Genomic DNA, 20,205 nt, shown 5'->3' with positions numbered 1-20,205 from the left:
CATGCTTCTACAGCATCCGCACTCCTCCATATCATGTTCCGAAGAGAGGCACCATAAACAGTTCTGGTGTGGATCCGTCATCTACATTAGACCTCCACATTCCCTACAGGGCTTAAATCCCGACTTTCTAGTTGAAGACATACTCAAATTAACAGACTAACACGGCTAAACTACAAAGTAGCCAACCAGCACTGAAAAAAAAAAACGTTGCGCGTCGAAGGCGCGGAAAAAAGGGAACTGACGTCATCACGCCGACGTGGGCTTCTTATGGCTCCGGTGACGTCGATCGGAGTCGCGAGCGGAGCCGGCGCATTCTGAACGTCGCCCACGTCGACGTGGAGTGCTGGGGAAGAAAAGTTCAGTGGAATGCTGGCGCAGGGGATATTCACAAGATGAGGAATCCACTGGCAGATGTATCCATCAGAAAGATAACTACAAAGTATTAATGGCTATTGTCAACTGATACACGACTCAAATATGGAATATCCAGTCTATAAAGCCTCCTCCAGACTCATTTGAGAGACAGGATTCACGTGACTGCGCCATATAAATTCCAGCAACCCTCACCCCTTTCTAGACAAGGGATGGAATGCATAATGCCTACAAGAATGCAGAGGTACTAAATCGTGCCAGCAGTCAATTTACTGCCTTGCACAATGCCCTTGCAAGCAAAACGATATAGGGTCACCATCCATAGCAAAATAAGACCTGTAGATCACTTCCCCAGCCTAATCACGACAGCTCCACCACACGTTGTAATCACACTCTTTGAATCGAAAACATCTTAACATTTATAAACCCTAATCTTACAGGACTGCAAGATAATTTTAAACTGACCATGCTTCACATCAGTGGTGAATGGAAGTCAATGAATGCACACTGACCCACATTGCCAACCGTCCATGTAAAGACAAGCATGATTTGCAAAATACCAGCTCTGCCAAGTACCACGCATCAGGCGTTACACTAACGCATTTCAGTGTTGTGATCCGCATCACCGCACTGAAATGCAAAGTCACGCATTATAGTGCCACCTCAACTGTCAAGCCGGAGGGCTGCTATATAATAATGTAGCGTTATACAAGCTTAAGTGGCAACATGCAGTGTGCGCTGTTCCAGGTAGGCTTGTGGGTTCTGGCGCAGCTGCAAGAGCTGCACAGTGTTACAATGTAACTCTTAGGACACGTGCGCAGCATTAGGGTTCACTGACGTCAGGATGTCGAAGTCAGTGCCTGCCACAGCCCATCGGCTACCAAGACGTTGTGTTGTTTGAGGCATGCAACTTGAACAGGCGTCCTTTCGCCAAGCTTTCACGGGCTGCTGCCTGCACTAACGACTGCTGGGGCAATGGCTGCCTAGATGGCCCCTTGCACCATGTGGCGGGTTCCCAGCAACGGACCCGACCCAACCAGCATCTCATGTACCTGCTGGGGCACTGACACACTGCTGCAGCTGGCACTATGGCAAACAGCTTGCAGCTGCAGTGCACATGGCAAAGAGCTTGCAGCTGCAGTGCACACTATGGCAAAGAGCTTGCAGCTGCAGTGCACGCTCGCGGTATCACGCAACCGGACCCGACCCCACCGGCTGTGCCTGAGATATGTGTGCGTGTGTGCTCAGGTCCTGGCTTAGCCAGAATCAAGCGGCGTGAGGAATCATTGCCACCCTCGAAAGAAGTAAGTGTGCCTAAGTTCAGTTTAGTAGTTGCTAATGGCACGAAGGGCGGGCTCCATCCAGTGGGGCATCTATAAGGTGATCTGCCCTCAGCAGCATTTCATCGACGGCTAAAGAACTTGCAGTTCCTCCTCGGGGCTGCAGAGCAATGCGTGCCATAGTAAGCCCCTGGTGGACCTCTGCTCACGGACGAGCTGTGTGTGGGGTCTGCTGTCATTGTCAACAACTTCCACACTCCCTGGTCAAAGGCACTCTGCAGAGACAGAAACACGCCATAGAATGATTTGCATACATTCCCAAGCAGACATTCCACTTTACATCATATTCAAAAAGAAGAACTGGTGTCCTTTAGGAGTGCAGTTTCTATGTGACAATGTTCACCCTGTGTGCTTCAGCCATACTTTGTACAAATCTCGTTTTACACACAGTAACCATAGATCAATTTTGTGAGAAATAAGTAAAAACAGGGACAACATCCACAAAGGAAGAAATGTAACTCCTGCCTTGAAGTCCAATTGACATACAATGACACAGATTTGTGGTATTGGTAATAATAAAGTTTGTTTTTCTACAGTGCTCGAGGTGTCACCATCACTGGAGCTTCGCAGCACTATAAATAACAGCACACCACCCCACACAATCAACGTCAAATAAAAATGAAGAACAGAGACCATATCCATTCATGGGCCTGGCAGATCTCACACCGATCCTAGCAGCAGGGACTTGAACCTACTTAGCCATATTACACAGTGCAGATTTCAGTTTAGTACCCCTTGCCCCAAGCACTGGAAGTCAAGTTAAAGGCGGTATTTTCTTTTCCAAAAACCAGTAGTAGTAATAAATAACAATAAAAGAAAGCAATATAATTTTACAAAATGTAGAAATGATAAAGGTAAAAAACAATACTTTTACATGGTAATTATTTAATGTCAAACTAGCAACTGCAACTGTTCGCACTAGTATTTAATATAAGTGAAGTACACCCAGTATGGTTTGTTTAAGGGTGAGCGACAATTACATTTGCAACAATAATCATAAATGAGTCGGGGAGAATGGATAATCTATAGAATGAATTAATCAGAAAGGAATGGAATTTGAGAAGAAGAAACAGGTCCACGTAGATGGGATTTGGCTCTACCTTTAAAAGATAAGCAGTAACTCAGTGCCTACAAGTTATCTAACAGCAATAAAGTGCACAGCATGTTGATTTGCTAGAAAGATGAAATATCGACGCAGACAAACAGTGTCACAGGATAGAAATACTGATCTGTCTTCCTAATCAACGACTCCTGCCAAATACCATTCCTCAGGCGTAACGCATTTCAGTGCGGTCGTCCCTCCTCTGTATTGCTCGATTCTGCTGGCGAGAAAGTGTCACCCATAGTCGTTCAAATGTCACTCATAATTACTCTGACATTATGAAAATGTCACTCATACCAATCTAAAACCTTGACTCTATGAAATACTTGTTAAAAATTAGAATGTAAGGGACCTAGCTCCCACCTCTCTCCGCCTAGTTCAGTCCCAGGGTCAGGTCTCCTCTCTTTCCATCCGAAACCTGCCACTGCAGCTGCATCATGTCCGAAGTCCTGGCTACGGAGTTGCAGACCTGTCCGAAGAGGACGTGGCCAGCGCGTGCATCGACACAGACCCCAGCATTAAGGATTACTTGATGCAGCAAACTATGCTTAGGATAAAAGATCCCAAGAAGTCATTAACATTTTACACCAAAGTTCTTGGAATGACATTTGCAGAAATGTGATTTTTTTATCTATGAAATTTTCACTTTATTACATGGGTTATGAGGACAAAAAGGACATCCCCAGCGATACAAAAGAACTAACAGCATGGACCTTTTCCAGGAAGGACACAATAGAACTGACTCATAAGTGGGGAAGTGACGAGAAGTGTTATCATAACGGAAACTCTGACCTGCGAGGATTTGGACAGATTGGCATTTCAGTTTCAGATGTCTACGCAGCTTGTAAAAGATTTGAAGATCTAGGAGTAACATTTGGGAAGAAACCAGATGATGGTAAAATGAAAGGACTTGCTTTTATACAGAATCCTGACGGTTTCTGGATTGAAATCCTTAGTCCCAACAACATGTTAAATATAATATAAAGATCTTATCTTTTGAGTCAGTGCCATCAAATGTTCGAAGAGATCGCTCCAGGAGGCTGAAAATGCACATGTACAATAAAAACACTACCTGTTAGCAATATTGGAACTCTAAATCTTTGTTGTACTTGACATAACACTTTTTTAAAAGACTAACTCCGCATTGCTCCGTTTTTTTTCTTTTGTGATTTTTGTCATCTTTCTTGAGTGCTGTGAACATCTTGTGTAGGCCATCCTTCTGCTGAAAAAGGTAACCTAGTGTCTGTATATTGTACAACCTCAGGAACATGGTGTTACTATATTTTCTAATGTTTTGTAGAAAAATAACAGATATATAAAAATGCAAACATGGTTCCGAGTGGTGGTGGTGTGCACATTACTTTACGCAAATGTGTCATTACAGCATGCAGTTCACTACAGCACATCAGTCATCAACCTATTACACATGTTTCAGAATGTCGTCTGATATTTAAGCAGAAATATTCTTATTTCGAGATTAAGCATTGTTTTCTCCCGTCTTTTGGCCTCTTTTAAATCCAAAACTCGACTGGTGGAAATTGTTCACTTGCATTTTTGATGCTGTAATGGGTTAAATCTGAGTTCAGCCGCACTGCACAGTACACAAAGATGGGCAGATGTGTTGTCAGAAAAGTGTTAAAAGCAGAGTCGCACTAATTGTACTAATGACAGAACGCTCAGAGAAGAGCCACGGTGTGAGCAAATTAAAAAGATTCACAATAAATAACCACTATAATTTCAACAACGAAAAGAATTAGAATGTAAAATCCATGAAATAAGAGTTTATGTAATGTAGCCATTATTTGCGCTTCCATACAGTGAGCATCTCTTCGTTTTCTCCTTGAAAATGTATTCCATACTTTCTCTTCGTGCATCCCTCGTTCCATTCTTTCATTCCGTGCACGCCTCGAAAACTTACTCCATTATTTCACTCCATACATGCCTCAAAAATATATTTCATTCTTTCACTCCGTGCATGCGTATAATTTTGTATCTATTTCACGTTTCTTTCTTTGTTCTACTCGAGATTTGCTTCCTGTCTCTTCATGTGCAGCATTTACTCGTAAATTAAAGAAACGTGAGTAATTAATAGCCTTAGCTCCGTTTGGTATCCCGTGAAATCGTGTATCCCCGCACTCAGCCCGAGCAGAGATCGACTGCTTCTGTCTGATCATGCCCAGGCTGAGTTTATTCTCCGAAGACAGCCGAAGAGCAGGGGATACAGGATCCCAAGGGGATACCAAATATTACACAACACCGGCCACCGCTGCAGACTGCCACGAGGTGGAGCGGAGCTTGATTAGACATCAGGCGGAAGGTGAGCCATGAGTGCGGGAAATCAGGGGCAGCGGAGAGAGCCGGTTGAGGGAAGGACGGAGAGCGGAGCAGCTGCCCACTTCCCCACCCCCGCGAAGAAGAACACCGCCCCATAACCATGCCCAATAGTCTCCGTTAGCTAGTCTCCGTTAGCAGCTACTGCCCCCCACCCCCACGCAGCGTGTGAACTGAGAGAGGCTGCTGCGGTGGGGTAGAGTACAGAGGAGACAGCGTCCTACCCGCGGCCGATCGGAATGGCATTAGAAAAGTACCCGAAAGAGCGGGGAGAGGTAACTGCCTGAAGCACGTGTGGCAGCTGAAGGTGGAACGAGCCCCATCGAGTGAGCAAGCATGGGGTGGAGTGCTGCGTGTGCGGCTGTAAAGTGAAAGTGAGCGGGAGGGCCGCTGTGCAGCAAAAGGAGTGAAGAGAGGCCATCGGGGCACAAGGTAAATGACAGCAACGATAGTGAGACTGCTGGAGCTCTGGTGTTTCACTCTCCCTCCCTACACCGCCTGAACTTGTGAAAGAAACTTACTGGGAGAGGGGAGGAGGTGCTGCTAGCTGACGAGAGAGCCTCCGGCGGTGTGTGTGTTCAGAGCAGCCTACAGCGTCAGTGCCCCGCCCGCAGGAAGAACGCGGCGTGGCCGGCAGGTACAAAGAGATTAGGCCGCACCAACATGCTGCGAGGTCCCAGCGCGGCCAGTGAAATGAGAGACTGAAGGAGAGAGACCGGAGTGGCTGCGAGATTGAGGTGGCAGTGAAGCGAGGCTCGCAGCGTTTGTAAAGCTGCCGAGGCCGATCTAGGCACTGCAGGTGCAATCTCAGCCCAGGCGGCCTCCAATGGAAAGGGCCAAAGAGCACAAAGGCAGCCGGGCGTGTAAATGACTGTAGCGGAGAAGGGCCTAGGTCGAATGTGCACAGAAAAAAAAAAAAAAAAGCACCTACCTAGCGCCTGCGCCGCGTGAGTGAGTGAGGGGACGAGGGGCATCCGGGGAGCAGCCGAGGTCATGAGAAAATCCTGGTGCCGGAGTCCCTAAAAGAGAAGAGTGGAGAAAGCGGGAGACATTGATCTCAGGAAAACAGCCTGGCCCACAAATGAGATAAAGAAGCACCACCATCTAGTGGCCATCTCGCAGTATTTTACCAGCTACAGAAAGGAAACAGCAATATGTGGCTAGAACATAGTGAGGACTGCCCTGGCATAAAAAAATTATGCAAAAGGATGGTGCACAGAAAGACAGCTTGCATGCTGCTACGGCATTAAAGCCTATTGAAGTAAAAGTAAAGGTAACTGGGTAAATGTAGGAGATGAAGGGGCAGCCCTAACTGCAGTGTTCTCCCCGTTTTAGATTAAGCTCCCACAGTGCAAAGTAAACTGCGGCAGCAGAAGGACAGATGCAGCAACCCAAAGTTGATGGGGGGGGGGGGAGGTGGGGGGTGAAGTGCGTACAAAGAGACTACAGAGAGAAAGTGAATGGGAATTAACTGAAGTGTCAGATACCCCCACCCCAAGATTTTGTCATGCAATGTGAGAAGGAAGGAAGGAAATCCCATTAAGCAAGTGACATGAGAAGGGAACCCCAAGAGGAAAGGCAGCGAGGATTGGTGAGGAGAATGCAGTGACACCTAGTGGCCATAGGTGGTCGCTGCAGCAGTGGGGATAGCCCTGGGACACTATGATGCTAAACTGCTGTGTGCAGAGGGGAAGCAGAGAATGAACTGTGTAGCCCGGAGGGAGAAGCTCAAACTAAGCAAGCTGGAGAAAGGTGCATCCAGTGAAGTAAGGACGGCACCGCAAGAGAAGTGACCGAGTGCACAAGCCACCCAAAGCGGGTGAACCATCAGGTGGAGAACTAAAAGCAGTGACTGAAGAAGAGGTCCGAGAAGCAGCGATCTGAGCAGAGGTTGGTGAAGCTGCGACCTGAGAAGAGGTCGGTAAAGCGGCGACCTGAGAAGACGTCGCTGAAACGGCGACCTGAGAAGAGGTCAGGGAAGCAGTGACTGGAAAAGAGGTCAGAGTGACGGTGACCAAAGAGGTCAGAGAAAGAAAAACTTGGAATAAAAGAATGAAGACCGAGAATGAGTATTGACAAGTAGAAGGTCGCGACGACAGGTCTGGTCACCGAAGGAAGTGAATGCATTCTCCTAGGGGTAGACCAGGACCAGGGAGACCCGTGTGAAGTGCACATCACACGGAGAGGCCTGGTCAGTGTAGACGAGCAAGAAGATGGGACTAGACCGCGGAGGAAATGGGGTGGCACGACGCCACAGCGAAAAGACACAAAGAACAGTGAGACTGCTCAGACATCCTGAAGAAGAGGATCCGACAACTCCACACCAGATCGTGGCGACCCAGGAGCAAAGGCCTCAGGGACACCAGTGAGAGCCGGTCCCGCCACGAAAGATGAGTCTGCAGCCTCTCTTCCGCAGGTCCCAGGAAGATGAAGATCTCGTGCTAAGTGGCAGGCGTAAACAACTACCCTTCAGGTGGAGCTATGGACGTGAAGGTGAAATTCGTAGCGCTTACTCCACACATCCTGAAGGTTGCGTGGGAGCGACACGGCGAAGTGCTCCCAGTCCAGTGGAAACCTGGTGAAGAGGGCTTCTGGGACATCCCATGAGAGGGGCATCCTAGTGAGAGGGATGTCTTGCAACTACTCCACCATTTCTTAGAGGGATGCAATGCTGCCCATGTGGGACCGCCACGACTACCAGGAATGATTGGTGGAAAGTAACATCCATCCGATCCACCAGCACTCTACCCGCTCCGTCACCACAAGAGCTATGCCGAGAAAGACAGTGATGTCAACTTCCATGCACAGAGTCGAAAGAAGACTTGACCCGCAGGGCACTAATGAACTGTGCCAAATAGAACTGGAAGTCCCAGCTGATGTTGTACCATAGACTTTGGTTTGCAAGCAGCTACAGAAACTCAGCAGAAGTTTCTGTTATCTTGTTTTATTTTTGTTATATTCCTTCCCACAGGTTGGACTTTATTGATTCCAGTTTGAATAAAGTTTGGGAGGGATATAGTGATCTTCTGATCACTGGTCTAGTTGTTTTGTCACCAGCCACTCCCCGAGGGCTGGCTTACACCCACCCCGCACCCATCCAGCACAGGCGTCACTGGACTTGTGACCCTGACAATAAAAGGGGCCCGGTGCACGTGCCCTGGGCCAGTTCTACCATCTAACCAATTGTGTCTGTGTCCTCATTATGAGTGCATGAGGGCCTATGGCCCAGCACCATTACAGTGGGGTCTTCTTTATATCCAATAAACTTCTTGCTTACCTTCGTTCCTCTGGAATGTTTATTATCTACAAATTGGTGACGAGCTGAGACGATCTAAAGAGGAGCTCACGGTGTGTTCCAGTGAAGTCATTCATCTGATGGTGTGTGTGCGCGGAGCACATAGAAGTTGGGAATTCTCTCTCCTACCGGACGCAATCCTGGGAGTCCTGTGTACTGGTGCCGGCACTCGCATGAAGTTTGGGGAGGCGCGCTTGTTTGTATTCCTGGCGGGCAGCTAGCTTTTGCGTGGCGGCCGTTTGTGCACTTGATTCTATCACGCAAATTTACTCAGCGATATACGCGCATGCGCGCACTGTGTGCAGCAGCCTCAGTTCAGCGCTAGGCTGGCAGCTTCTTCAATTTAAGGCCTGGCTCATATGTCACCACGTCATTCGACGTTGTGGGAAGCATTTTTCTTTGAGCATTTGCCTAGTGCGTTAGCTGCTTCTTCTGCCTGCATCAATGGTGACAGGCACACCTTACGCTTTAAAAAGAAGAGAATACAAAATTTGCTAGCATTTGCACCAAGAATTTTCAATTCTATTAAGGACACGGAGGCGAGGATTATTGCTTCTCTTTCTTTACTGTTAAAATCACAGCAGCCAATGAAAACGCTGTATACAAAAAATAAACTACATTTCCAATGCTGCTCTTACAACCCATCATATCCTGCCACACCCTATAAGAGACATCATCTCCTTCCCATGAGCCTCTTTCTTTGCTCGAGTCCTTTTAGTCCAAGTGCGAACATTAATTGAAATCCAAAGTATCATCCTCCAACGTGGAAGAACTATAACCAAGAACTGGGACGTCGTACCTCCTCTTCAACCGGAAGAACATCTACTCCGTTTTCTTTTCTGAACCTGAAATAAATTAAACATACGGAAACCCGTAACCTCTGTTAAACAGAAGGCATAAAACAAACGGGCGGGTACTTTATTACAAAATCATGGAAATATAACCTTCAGAAGCTTTATATGACAGGAAGTTGACAACATGGGATAACTCTGCCCCCACAGCATCCACGTGATGTTCAAAGCACCAACATACCCAAACTTTCCAAGCTGAAGAATATATTTTCCTTGTGGAAGGGACCCAGGCTTGTTTAATAAAATGCGGAAGCTTTGTCCGAAAAACATGGCATTTCCTATTGCTGCCGGAAAGCCTCCATGCCATCAGGGACAACTGCTCCGACTCACCATCGGATGTAGTTCTCCATGAGGGCCCTGCAGCATCGTCTGAGACCACGGAAGCATCCTGGGGAATTCGCAGCTCATCTCCAATAGTATTGGGATCCAGGGCTGCGACTTCCACAGGGGGGTCACCAATACCACTTCCGCCTGTTGTCGGAATATCTGGGTCGTCACTCGGCGAATCAGGATGAAAGGAGGGAAGGCATAATTCAGGCCCACTGACCAATCCTGGGAGAAAGCGTCTGTGGCTTTCGCTAATGGGTCCGGTCTCCATCTGAAGAATGTTTGCAATTGTCGGTTCAGTCTGGATGCAAAAAGACCTATCTTGCATAGACCCCATACTGCCTGCAAACATTGGAATATTTGAGGGGAGAGCTGCCAATCGCTGTAGTCCTTCAGATACCTGGATTTCCAGTCCGCCACAGTGTTTGACTGCTGTCCCGGAATGTATTCCGCTATGACCGATATCTGATGACTAAGGCAAAAGTGCCAAAAGTCCTTCGCTATTTCCACTAGTAAAGACAACCTCATACCTCCCAACTTGTTGATATATCTCACTGCCGAGATATTGTCCATCCTGAGAAGGATGCAACAAGAGACCTCTTTGGGGGAAAGCGTCCGAATCGCCAACAACCCCGCTAACAAATCCAGACAATTGATATGGAGGTCTAGTTCCTGAAGGGACCACCTTCCTCCTGGGGAGATATCTCCGCAACAAGCTCCCTAGTCCCAACGGCTGGCGTCTGATTCTATGATAACCTCTGGTTGGGAGCCGAAGATAGCTCTGCCTTTCCACGCCTCTACGTGACCCAACCACCACTGCATCTCCTCCCGAACTTCCTGGGACAGAGGAACCAGATCCGTATAAGACAGACCCTTTCGAAGGTATTGGATTTTTAATCTCTGAAGTGCTCAGTAATGGAGGAGGCCCGGAAAGATCGCCTATATGGAGGACGCTAATAGCCCCACTATTCTGACAATTGTCCTTAGGGAGACAGTCTGCTTGGCTAGCACCGATGTGAGCTCCTTCTTGAGGTCCCGCAACTTCGATCAGGGAAGGCTCAATTGAGCTGTCCGTGAATCTATGACAAAACCCAGAAAGTCCACTGTCTGAGAGGGGCAAAGGGACGACTTGTGTTCGTTGATCACAAACCCCAAGTTCTGCAGAAGTGAAATGGTCATTTGTAAGTGTTGAATGGCCAGGGACTGTGTCTTGGCCATAATAAGTATATCGTCCAGATACACTATCATACGGATGCGCTGTTCTCAGAGATGCACTATCACCGGTTTCATTAACTTGGTGAAGCACCATGGAGCCGAGGAAAGCCCGAAAGGAAGGGCCAAATACTCCAACCATCTGTTCCGCCATCAAAACTGCAGGGAGCGACGATGGGGAGGGAAAATTGGAATCATCAGATGGGCATCCTTTAAGTCTAATCTGACCATCCAACCTCCCTTCTTTAGTAAGTCTGCTAAAAGATGTATACCCTCCATATTGGAATGGTTGTAGGTCATAAACGGATTGAACTCTCTCAGGTTTAACACTAACCTGTGACCACCACCCTTCTTCTGTACTAAGAAGACATTGCTGCAGAACCCTCGAGGCCCGTTGTCGCAGTAAGTAATCGCGCGCTTCTGCAGCAATTCCTCTATTTCTGCATCTATAAAAGCACACTCTTGCTTGTTGGGCAAAACTAAGTTGTCTGGGATGAGTGTCTTGGAATGGCGTTTGATCAAATTCTAGGTGAAACCCCTGAATGGTCTGCAAAATCCATGCATCGTGTGACAACATTCCCCAATTGTGACTGAAGAATTGAGTACAACCCCCCCAAGGGTAAATGAGAGATTTGGGTAACCCTTACCTGCAGAGTTTTGGGCTTGGAACCCGGCTCGGTGTCCACCCCTGTTGAAGCAAAGCTTATTGAACCTTTGTCTTATGGGGTAGATGGTTCCACCTCGGGTGGAGTCCCAGTCACCTCTGCCGCATTCGTAGTCTCCTCTAGGGGGACCTTGATAATACTGGCAGCCTGGCAAGCGTCCCCTGCCTTGCCCGGCCCTGGTAAAAAGGCCAGCCTGAAACACTCTTTTTATTCTGGATTGGGCTTTGTCCAATGATGTAAAGGTGCCCACATACTTTGAAATGTCTTTAACGAATCTCTCTCCAAAGAGGTTGCCCTCCGCAAGTGGACCAGATTCGGCCGAGGCCAACTCCGTCAGATTTGAATCCATCAGCAGAGATTTGCGCCTCTACGTAGAGATGGCGCAATTTGCGTTTCCTAAAAGACATATTGATCTCTGTGTTCAGCACGCTAATATGTCTGGATCCACTGGTGTGGCTGATTCTTTTGCCACAAGGGCCATCTCCAGTATTTTGGCCAAAGGCCCTGCCACATCTAGAAGTTTGTCCTGGCAACCCCCCGCCAGGCGCGGTCAATTCCTTTTTTTGGGATCCTTCGCAAACTTTTTGAGGAAGGTAAGGGGACTGGCATCGGTATCAGGTGTTTCTGCCACCCTGGCCGGGATATCCGGTCGAGAGTACTCGGAGCACAACCTGTTGCACACTTCCTTATCGAATCCCTTCCTAAGATTCTCGTGCAGATAGTCTGCCATCTCTGGAGCTGGAGCCCAATCTGACCATCGGGGATGCACGATGTCCGCCGGGTTGAAGGTGAAAGGTGTATTTGAATTTTGCGGCGGCATATCGGGTACCAAAATTACTGCCTTTCTAGATCGCTTCTTAGGAGGATCCTCCTCATCAGTCGTGTCCATGCCGGTAGTGTCGGTATCTATGTATACTTTTTGTTTGTGTTTTGCTTTCCCACCTTCTGTTAAATGGTAGCGGCAGTCGTAGTCGATAACCTTTCAAGTATTGCCCGGCGGTAATCGCCTCTTATACCATTCGATGCTAAACCAATAGAGGCAGGCGCCGGAGACTGGAAGGCAGGAAACAAAGTTTTATTCCGTCGGAGTGGAACACATCAGATCAGACAGCGAGGTATCGTCACGAGGTGCTCTAACTGCATCTCTGAGGCCTGGCCTCTTATACACAGGTTTATGACTTTATTGCAGGTTTATCATACATGGCACATTTTTGAGATCGCTTTGATACATGAAAGAACATCCTCAGAATCCCCACTTCAAGCTCGTTCCCACACATATCTACAGTGGAAGTCCCCACCCCACCCACAGTAGGAGATGGCTATCACACAGCTGGACATTCCGCCAATTCCCGGGGGTGTGTGCGACCGGTCGGGTCTCAGGGGGTGGGGGGCCTTGATCTACTGTAATCCCTTTGATGTGGGGTGTTTCCCTTACAGTAGGGGCAATAAACTGCATCCGCAGGGCTAGGTGATGGCCTGGGATCGGTTCGGACAATGGGGCGCAGAGGAAGGGGGTTATCAAAGAGATGCATGACCATGTATGGGATGTCGGTCAGGCGTGGGATGTGGTTCCATGGCAGGGTCGCACAGAAGGAGAGGGTTTATGGCCCGTGTATGAGAGAGCGGGGGTGGCCGGCGCGCGGGGGAATGCTTGCAGCGCCAGGGGGACGCGCTGGCGATCGGCAATGAGCAGGGAGAGACCAGGGTGCCTAAAATGGCTGCCGTGCGCTTTCCTGTGTGTCGCGCTGGGGAGAGACAAGATGGCGCAGATAATGTTCAGTTCGCAAGCTAAATTTCCACAGTCCTCCCTTTTAACATATCTCACCAGCTTGTTTAGTTCGGATCTATCCCCATAATACTACGAACTTCCACCTCATACAAAGCTTTCATTCGCTCCGCTTCAAAGTTCAAAGTCTTAGGGCAGATGCAGTTCATAAAAAGCGAACATAAAGGTGGCAGACACTGAATCCCCAAGCAACATCCACATAGTATCACAATTGGTATTAGGATAAATGAAAACAGCCTCCATCCCCAACTTCTAATAGTGTCCCAAAACCAACTTCCCAGTGACCATTCTTCTTGCTCCTGATGAACCTCTGCAGAAAGTCTGTGGAGGTGTTCAATTGCTTTGTAGACTGAGGGTGAGTTATCCGGTACGTAGGTACAACAGCTGGAACCAATGATGCGGCATGCTCCTCCACGATCAGCCAGAACCACATCTAGAACGAGGCGGTTCTGAAGAGCCACCAGGCGGACGGCCTGAAGCTCGGCGGTGTTGTTGGCGAGGATGCCAGCCGTAATGTTCATCGCCGTTTCGACTGCCTGGGTTAAGTGGCGGATGGCACGGCTGTTTGCCATTGGACCCCAGAGTGGAACAAGACCTTTTACTGCGTCCATGAACTGTGCTCCGGTGGAGTCGGCTTGCGCAATGTCTTTGGCACGTTTCTGTCAGTGATGGTTTGCTGGAGCCACATATGTCGGAGGAAGGACAAAAGCGATGTAGCAGGTGCCTCCCCAACCTTTCGGATGCCAGGTGTAGGCCTTAGTACCACAGAGGAAGTACATATTCGGGGAGGCAACAAAGGAGGGTGGATCAACTGAGTCCAATGTTCGGGTGATGAGGCAGGAGCTGTGGCCCACCAGCTGCGCCCCCAGGCCTTCGAGGCACACAAGTCCAGTGATGTTGATGACGGATAGGGCCACTGTTAGGGTGGCGGCCGTTCGTTTCCGGAGGTAAGAGAAGGTGGGTCTGGCTGGGTTGTTAAACACCTGCATTTCAACTCGTTCTTTGGCAGGGATGTCCATGTGAAAGGAAGTGTTTGATCTCAGAGGACAGAAGAGGGCAGAAGTTTTTCCAGTTTTGTTCAGCCAGAACCCATGGTAGAAGTGCGACACAGTTTTGCCGGAAGTGGCATTGTCCTTGTAGCTTTCCTGCAGGAGGATTAGCCAGGCGAGGCAGGAACCATGGACCGAAAAAGGTGAAGGGATGAAAGGGATAGAGTGTCCGGTGGCATGTGGTAGCAATCCACAGATCCAGCAATTAGTGGCATTGGAGGCAAGATTGTGTTGGTGGAGCAACTGCACAAAAGAGTTATTCCAGAACTCCTTACGCCTTTCTCGGATTTGGGGTGAAAGTGAGATCAGATGGTGTTCTTTCATGGTGGTAGGTGGAACGGTGGTCAGCAATATCTTATGGGCGGGTGCGCTCTCCTCCATGATCCAGAAGGTGACCATGAGGAGAAGGCAAAAGAGAAGGGTAATGAAAAGTGCAATAGTCTTTGAGCTGTGCATTTTGTCAGTCTTTGGGATTTTGTAGTGGATCTTTGGGCGTCCGGTTGCTTCCATCATCTTCATGTCGGATGCTTCCATCACCTTCAAGGGACTTGGTAGCGGGCAGAACCACAGACTTTGTTTAGTTTCTCTCCTGGTGGCCTTTGAGGTGGCTAGGCAACCGCTCTTGAGATTTCAACTTAGTTTGTGGTCTGCTTAGCCGAAGTTCCCTCCTTTCGTCGTAGGTTATACCCTTCTTTGGATGGGACAGTGGGATCGGGATATTTCGTTAATTCAAGTGTCTCTGTATCCGGGCAGTGGCTCAGGGATGGTCGGTCTTTGTCCAGTAGTTCCTCTTGGGCGGTGATGTTGTCCGTGGTCGTCAGGGTCGATGATACCTTCTTGCAGTGGTGTGCATGCAGCCAATTGCGCTTCCCCTCCACTCGAAGAGCTGTTCGGGTGGTGATCAGGACTTGCAGAGGGCCCGTCCACCGGGGCTCCAGACTCTTGGTGCGCTGGAAGTTACGCACTAAGACAAAGTCACCCGGTTGGATGTCGTGCCCGGGGCCTCTGGAAACATCGGGAATGGCTTGCAGCACCTGCTGATGGATAACAGACAACGTTTTAGTTAGGTTGTACAAATAGTCAGACATGAGGACGTCCGGGACGTCGTGGATGGATGTTGGTTTCGGTCCAGTCCAAAGGTTCATGGGCCGCCCGAAGACGACCTCGTAGGGGGTTAAGTGGTGTTTGGTGGGGGTGGAACGCATTGATAGCAATGCTAGCGGGAGAGCGTCTGGCCATTTCAGTACTGTGGTGGCAACTATTTTTGCTATCTTAAGCTTCAATTAGGCATTATGTCGCTCAACCAAGCCTGCAGATTGGGGATGGAAGACCGCATGGAATTTCTGTTTTACACCCAGCCCCTTTAAGATGAGTTGGATAACCTTGGCTACAAAGTGGGGGCCGTTGTCGCTCCACAAAATTCGACAAAGGCCGTACCGGGGGAAGAATTCTTTCAGTAGTACTTTTGCGGTAGTCATAGCGGTGTTGTCGCGGGTTGGGTAGGCTTCCACCCACTTGCTGAAGGCGCACACAACGACAAGTACGTACTTCAAACCTTGGCACCTTTCTAACTGGACGTAGTCCATTTGTAGGACTTCAAAGGGGTGATTGGGAACCCCAAACCCTCCCCGGGGTACAGCAGTTCCTTTCCCAGGGTTGTGTTGGAGGCAGACCAGGCATTGTTGGACCAGACGTTTGGCTGAGTCTGAGATTTTGTCGTTGTGCCAGACTTTGGAGATGAGTTCGATCATGGGAGCAGACCCTATGTGTGCGGGGGAGTGTGCCATGGTCAGCATGGGGATCAAGTATGAGTCAGGTAGCAACCATTTGTTCGAGTCTTTAGTTCGCCAGCAACCGTCATCGTCCTTCAATCCCACCCGGGCCCATTCAGTTAATTCGTGTGGTGAGCTGGCTAATTGGATGTCCCTAATCGTTTCCCTAGCATCCTTCCATTTCTCAGTTTGTGACCTGGTTACGTACATACGGGTCGTGGACCTATTCTCGGCTGTGGTTCGGGCAGTAATGTCAGCTAGTGCATTTCCCTGTCCTATAATGTCTGTCACTTTCTTGTGTGCCTGGCATTTGATCACAGCCAGCCGTGTGGGGAGGAGGACTGCTTCGGTCAGGGCAGAGACTAGATCTCCATGCAGGATGGGTGTGCCATGGGAAGTCAAGAATCTCCTCTCCTTCCAAAGGAGCCCAAAGTGGTGAACTACCCCGAAGGCGTATTGGCTGTCTGTGATAGATAGATAGACACTGAACTTTATTCGATATGTAACAACAATATCAAAAAAGTACATACATATAAAATACCTTAAGGCGGCTAAAATTACATACGATTGATAACATGGTAAAATCACAGGAATTAAAAAGATAAATACAATCAGGCAACGAAGTAAGAGGCTGGTTAGAGTTGCATTGATAACCTCAGCCTCATCGTCATTTTCAAGTATGATGCCATGGCTGCCAGGACTAAAGGGGTTTCCAGGGTTTTTAATTTAAAATATGCCAATTTGCATGAGCGTATGCCCCAAGATTTCAGCAGTGGTTTTAAGAAAATGGTCCTTGGCAGTTGGTAAAATCTACAGAAAAGGATGCAATGGATATTAGATTGGGGCGAGCGGTCGTCACAAGGGCATTTTTGTAGGTCAGTGACCCAACAGTTTGGATTAGGAAAGGTTAGGAGTCTAAAAAACGTGTTGGTGCGAAAACGGGTCAGGAGCATGCGGGTGAATGGGGATGGTTCTAGTAATAAGTATTGCTGAATACCAGTGACGGTGATCAAATTTTGATAGTCAACAATGGTAGTCTTCTGTGTTTCTAGGAGCCAGCGTTTACGGTGCAGATGATTTGAAACAAGTCGCTTTAGCTCGGCTCTAGAAATGTGGGTTAAAGTGGATGGATCAGCAAAGAATTCCGGGTGCCCGATGTCAGTGGACAACCCTTTTACATAGTTTAACCATTTAATGTTTCTGACCTCTGTCAATTTTAGGCAATCTGTAATAATTTCCCTGTTGAATGGGGTTTCTTCATTAATCCAAACTTTATGCCATAGGATAAGGGGAGAGGAGTAAATCGAATCTACAATATATGTAAGGCCCAGTTCACTATGCACCATATGGGTGGAAGTGCCGGGAGGAACAGCCAAGAGGTAGCGTAGAAAAGCGTTCTCAAGGCGCTGGATTTGTTCGGCGGGTTCGATCCCCCAGATCCCTGATCCGTAAGTGCCGGTTGAGGTGCACTTCACCCGATAGATCTGGAGTAAAGGGCGTATTGGGCGACCCCCTAGTTTTTTTGAAAAGTTTGTGAGTGCACCTATTGCTTTAGACATTGCTAAGCCTCTGGCTTGGGCCGCGGCTCTCCAAGTACCCCTCTTATTAAATGTGATGCCCAGGTAAGAGAAACTGTCAACATTGGATAGTTTATTACCATTCAAGAAAATAGTGCATGGCTTTTTTCCAGTCCCTAAGCCACAGGACATGGTGTAAGTTTTGGAGGTGTTGACATTTAAACCTCTCATTGACATAAAGTCAGTGAATTCAGTAACAGCCCTCTGAAGCCCCATGGGGATCTGGGACATAATTGCCGCATCGTCGGCGTAAAGCAAGATGGGGATCGGTTTACCATTGATTGTTGGGTAATCGTGGAAAGTTTTAGAGAGGTGGTGGCCGACAGAGTTGATATAAAGGGTAAAAAGTAAAGGAGCTAATATACAACCCTGTCTTACACCACGGCTGATGGCAAATCTGTCTGAACATTCTCCATTGTTGCCATATCTCACGCGGGCCGATGCATCCCTATACAACTCTTGGATGAATAATATAATAGTAGGATCTAAACCAATCTCTGTAAGGGAATCCCATAACTGCCCATGGTCGACGCAATCAAATGCTGAACTGAGGTCAACAAAGGTTATAAAGAGGTTTCCTTTTTTCGCCTGGGTATATTTCGCTATTATAAGGGACAGGTTTAAGCCCTGTTCGATAGTTCCTTTACCATATCTAAAACCATATTGCATGTCAGAAATAATATCTTGGGTACTTAGCCAGTCATGTAATCTGTTTAAAATGATTCGCCCGGCTACCTTCATGAGGGAGTCTAAAAGTGAAATAGGGCGGTAATTCGCGGGATTATCCCTCCCGCCTTTTTTAAAAATCGGGACGACAATTGCCTCTGGCCAGGTGGAAATAAAACCGATGGTGTTCAGAGAAATCAGTGCATTAGTAAGCAGTGGGGCCCATAAATCAGGCTGTGACTTAAAAACATCTATAGGGACACAGTCTGGGCCTGGGGCTTTCCCAGAGGGGCTATCTTTTAAAGCCATTAGTACTTCGACATGGTCAAAAGTAATATTTAAGGGAAAAGAAGAAGAAGTGATTGGATCGGGGGAGGGATTGGAAACAGGATAAATCTCAGATGATGGATTTTCCAGGTTAGTAGGATTATATAAGGAACTAAAATGAGTAACCCAGGTTTCAGGAGTAATGGCTAAGTCCAAGGTCGGAAGCTGGGAGGATCGGAAGAAAGGGGCATTGACTGCCCTCCAAAAAGCAGTATTGTCTCTCTTTTCGGAGGCTTCCACCAGAGCTGCCCATGCCAGCAGCTTCAGCTGTTTTTTCCTTGCCTGGCGCTTAGTGCGGTAGTTGTATCTGGCATTCTGAATCTCTTGGCGGTTTCTAGGGTTGGATTTCACAGCTGCTTTCAGCAAACGCAGGGCTTTAGAGCAGTCCCTGTCGAACCAGCCATGGGGGGAAGGAGCAGATTTCTTTGGTGCTCGCGCCAGAAGAGATTTAATTTCTGTCAAAATTACGGAAAAAGAGCTAGATATTAACTGTGGGTTTTCCTCTAATGACAAGCAAATTTGGAAGTGATCATAAGTATTGGTGACCAGCCTTTTAAGAAAGGTAGAGGGGACTACTTTGTCCCATTTGAGAGAGAGGCCCGTGGTAGTGCTCAACTGCAGGGGGGGAGAATAAAAGGTGTTCTGCCTGACCGTGCCGTTGATGTTCGGGGTTAACTTTAAAGTAACCTCGATGGGATAATTATCATTGATAGGAATGTCGAGGGTCTCCCAGTTAGTAATCAACCCTAAATACCTTGACAAAATAAGTGAGTAGTCAATCGTGGAATGACAACCTCTCCCAATAAAAGTAGGTTTAAAGGGTTTAGGGGGAAGACATAAGTCATTAACAAAAGATAAATTAAAATGGAATAGTAATCCGTTTAATAAATCCCCCAGTTTAGTATGGCAGAAATGATTAGGAGAATCATCCGTTTCAATCATCCGACCAAAGGAGCCGCTGATATTCTGGAGACAAAGCGGGCAATTAAAATCGCCTACCAAGATGATTAAGGTGTCAGAATTATTTTGAGACTCTTTGTTTAATAGGTCGGATTTTAATCCATTAAGCACCGTGTCCAAAAGAGTGTTAGGAATGTTATTGTAGAAATTGACCAGAATGACGTGATGAATAGAGCCGCCGGTCAGGCTAATCAACTGGTAATAAGGGGACCCTGTAATGTGGGTTGGTGTTAATCTGGATTCTACAGAAATGTAGGTCGTAAGTCCTCCCTTGTATCTGCCATGCGGACTGGGAGAAGCCGGGGTGTGAAAGGTCTGATAGCCTAGGAGGTGGAGCTCTGTAGAGGTCCAGGTTTCCTGGAGGCAGATAATACTGTATCGGGAGACGGTTTGAGTCCATGCAGGGTTGGACAACTTGTCGAGGAGACCTGCCACGTTCCAAGACAAGAGGCTGTCGCCCTGCAAGGGCTCAGTCGTGCCGGATATACCAGTCTGCAGATCTGTTGCAGCCATAACAGTTTCTAAAAAATGCGGGGATTTTATCAAAAAAGGAAAGTCACTATGGGCCGGGTG

General features: G+C 47.9%; 1 pseudogene; it reads left to right on the top strand.

Moving 5' to 3' along the window:
- LOC146871098 (lactoylglutathione lyase pseudogene) overlaps positions 1–3,861 on the top strand; it is a 65,298-nt pseudogene extending 61,437 nt beyond the window's left edge.
- Positions 3,862–20,205: the final 16,344 nt, after the last annotated feature.

The sequence above is a fragment of the Triturus cristatus genome, chromosome 1_1, assembly GCF_964204655.1.
Source record: "Triturus cristatus chromosome 1_1, aTriCri1.1, whole genome shotgun sequence".
In the NCBI taxonomy this organism is placed as follows: domain Eukaryota; kingdom Metazoa; phylum Chordata; class Amphibia; order Caudata; family Salamandridae; genus Triturus; species Triturus cristatus.
Note: the sequence above shows the minus strand (reverse complement) of the source record. Positions and strands in the feature narration are given on the sequence as shown.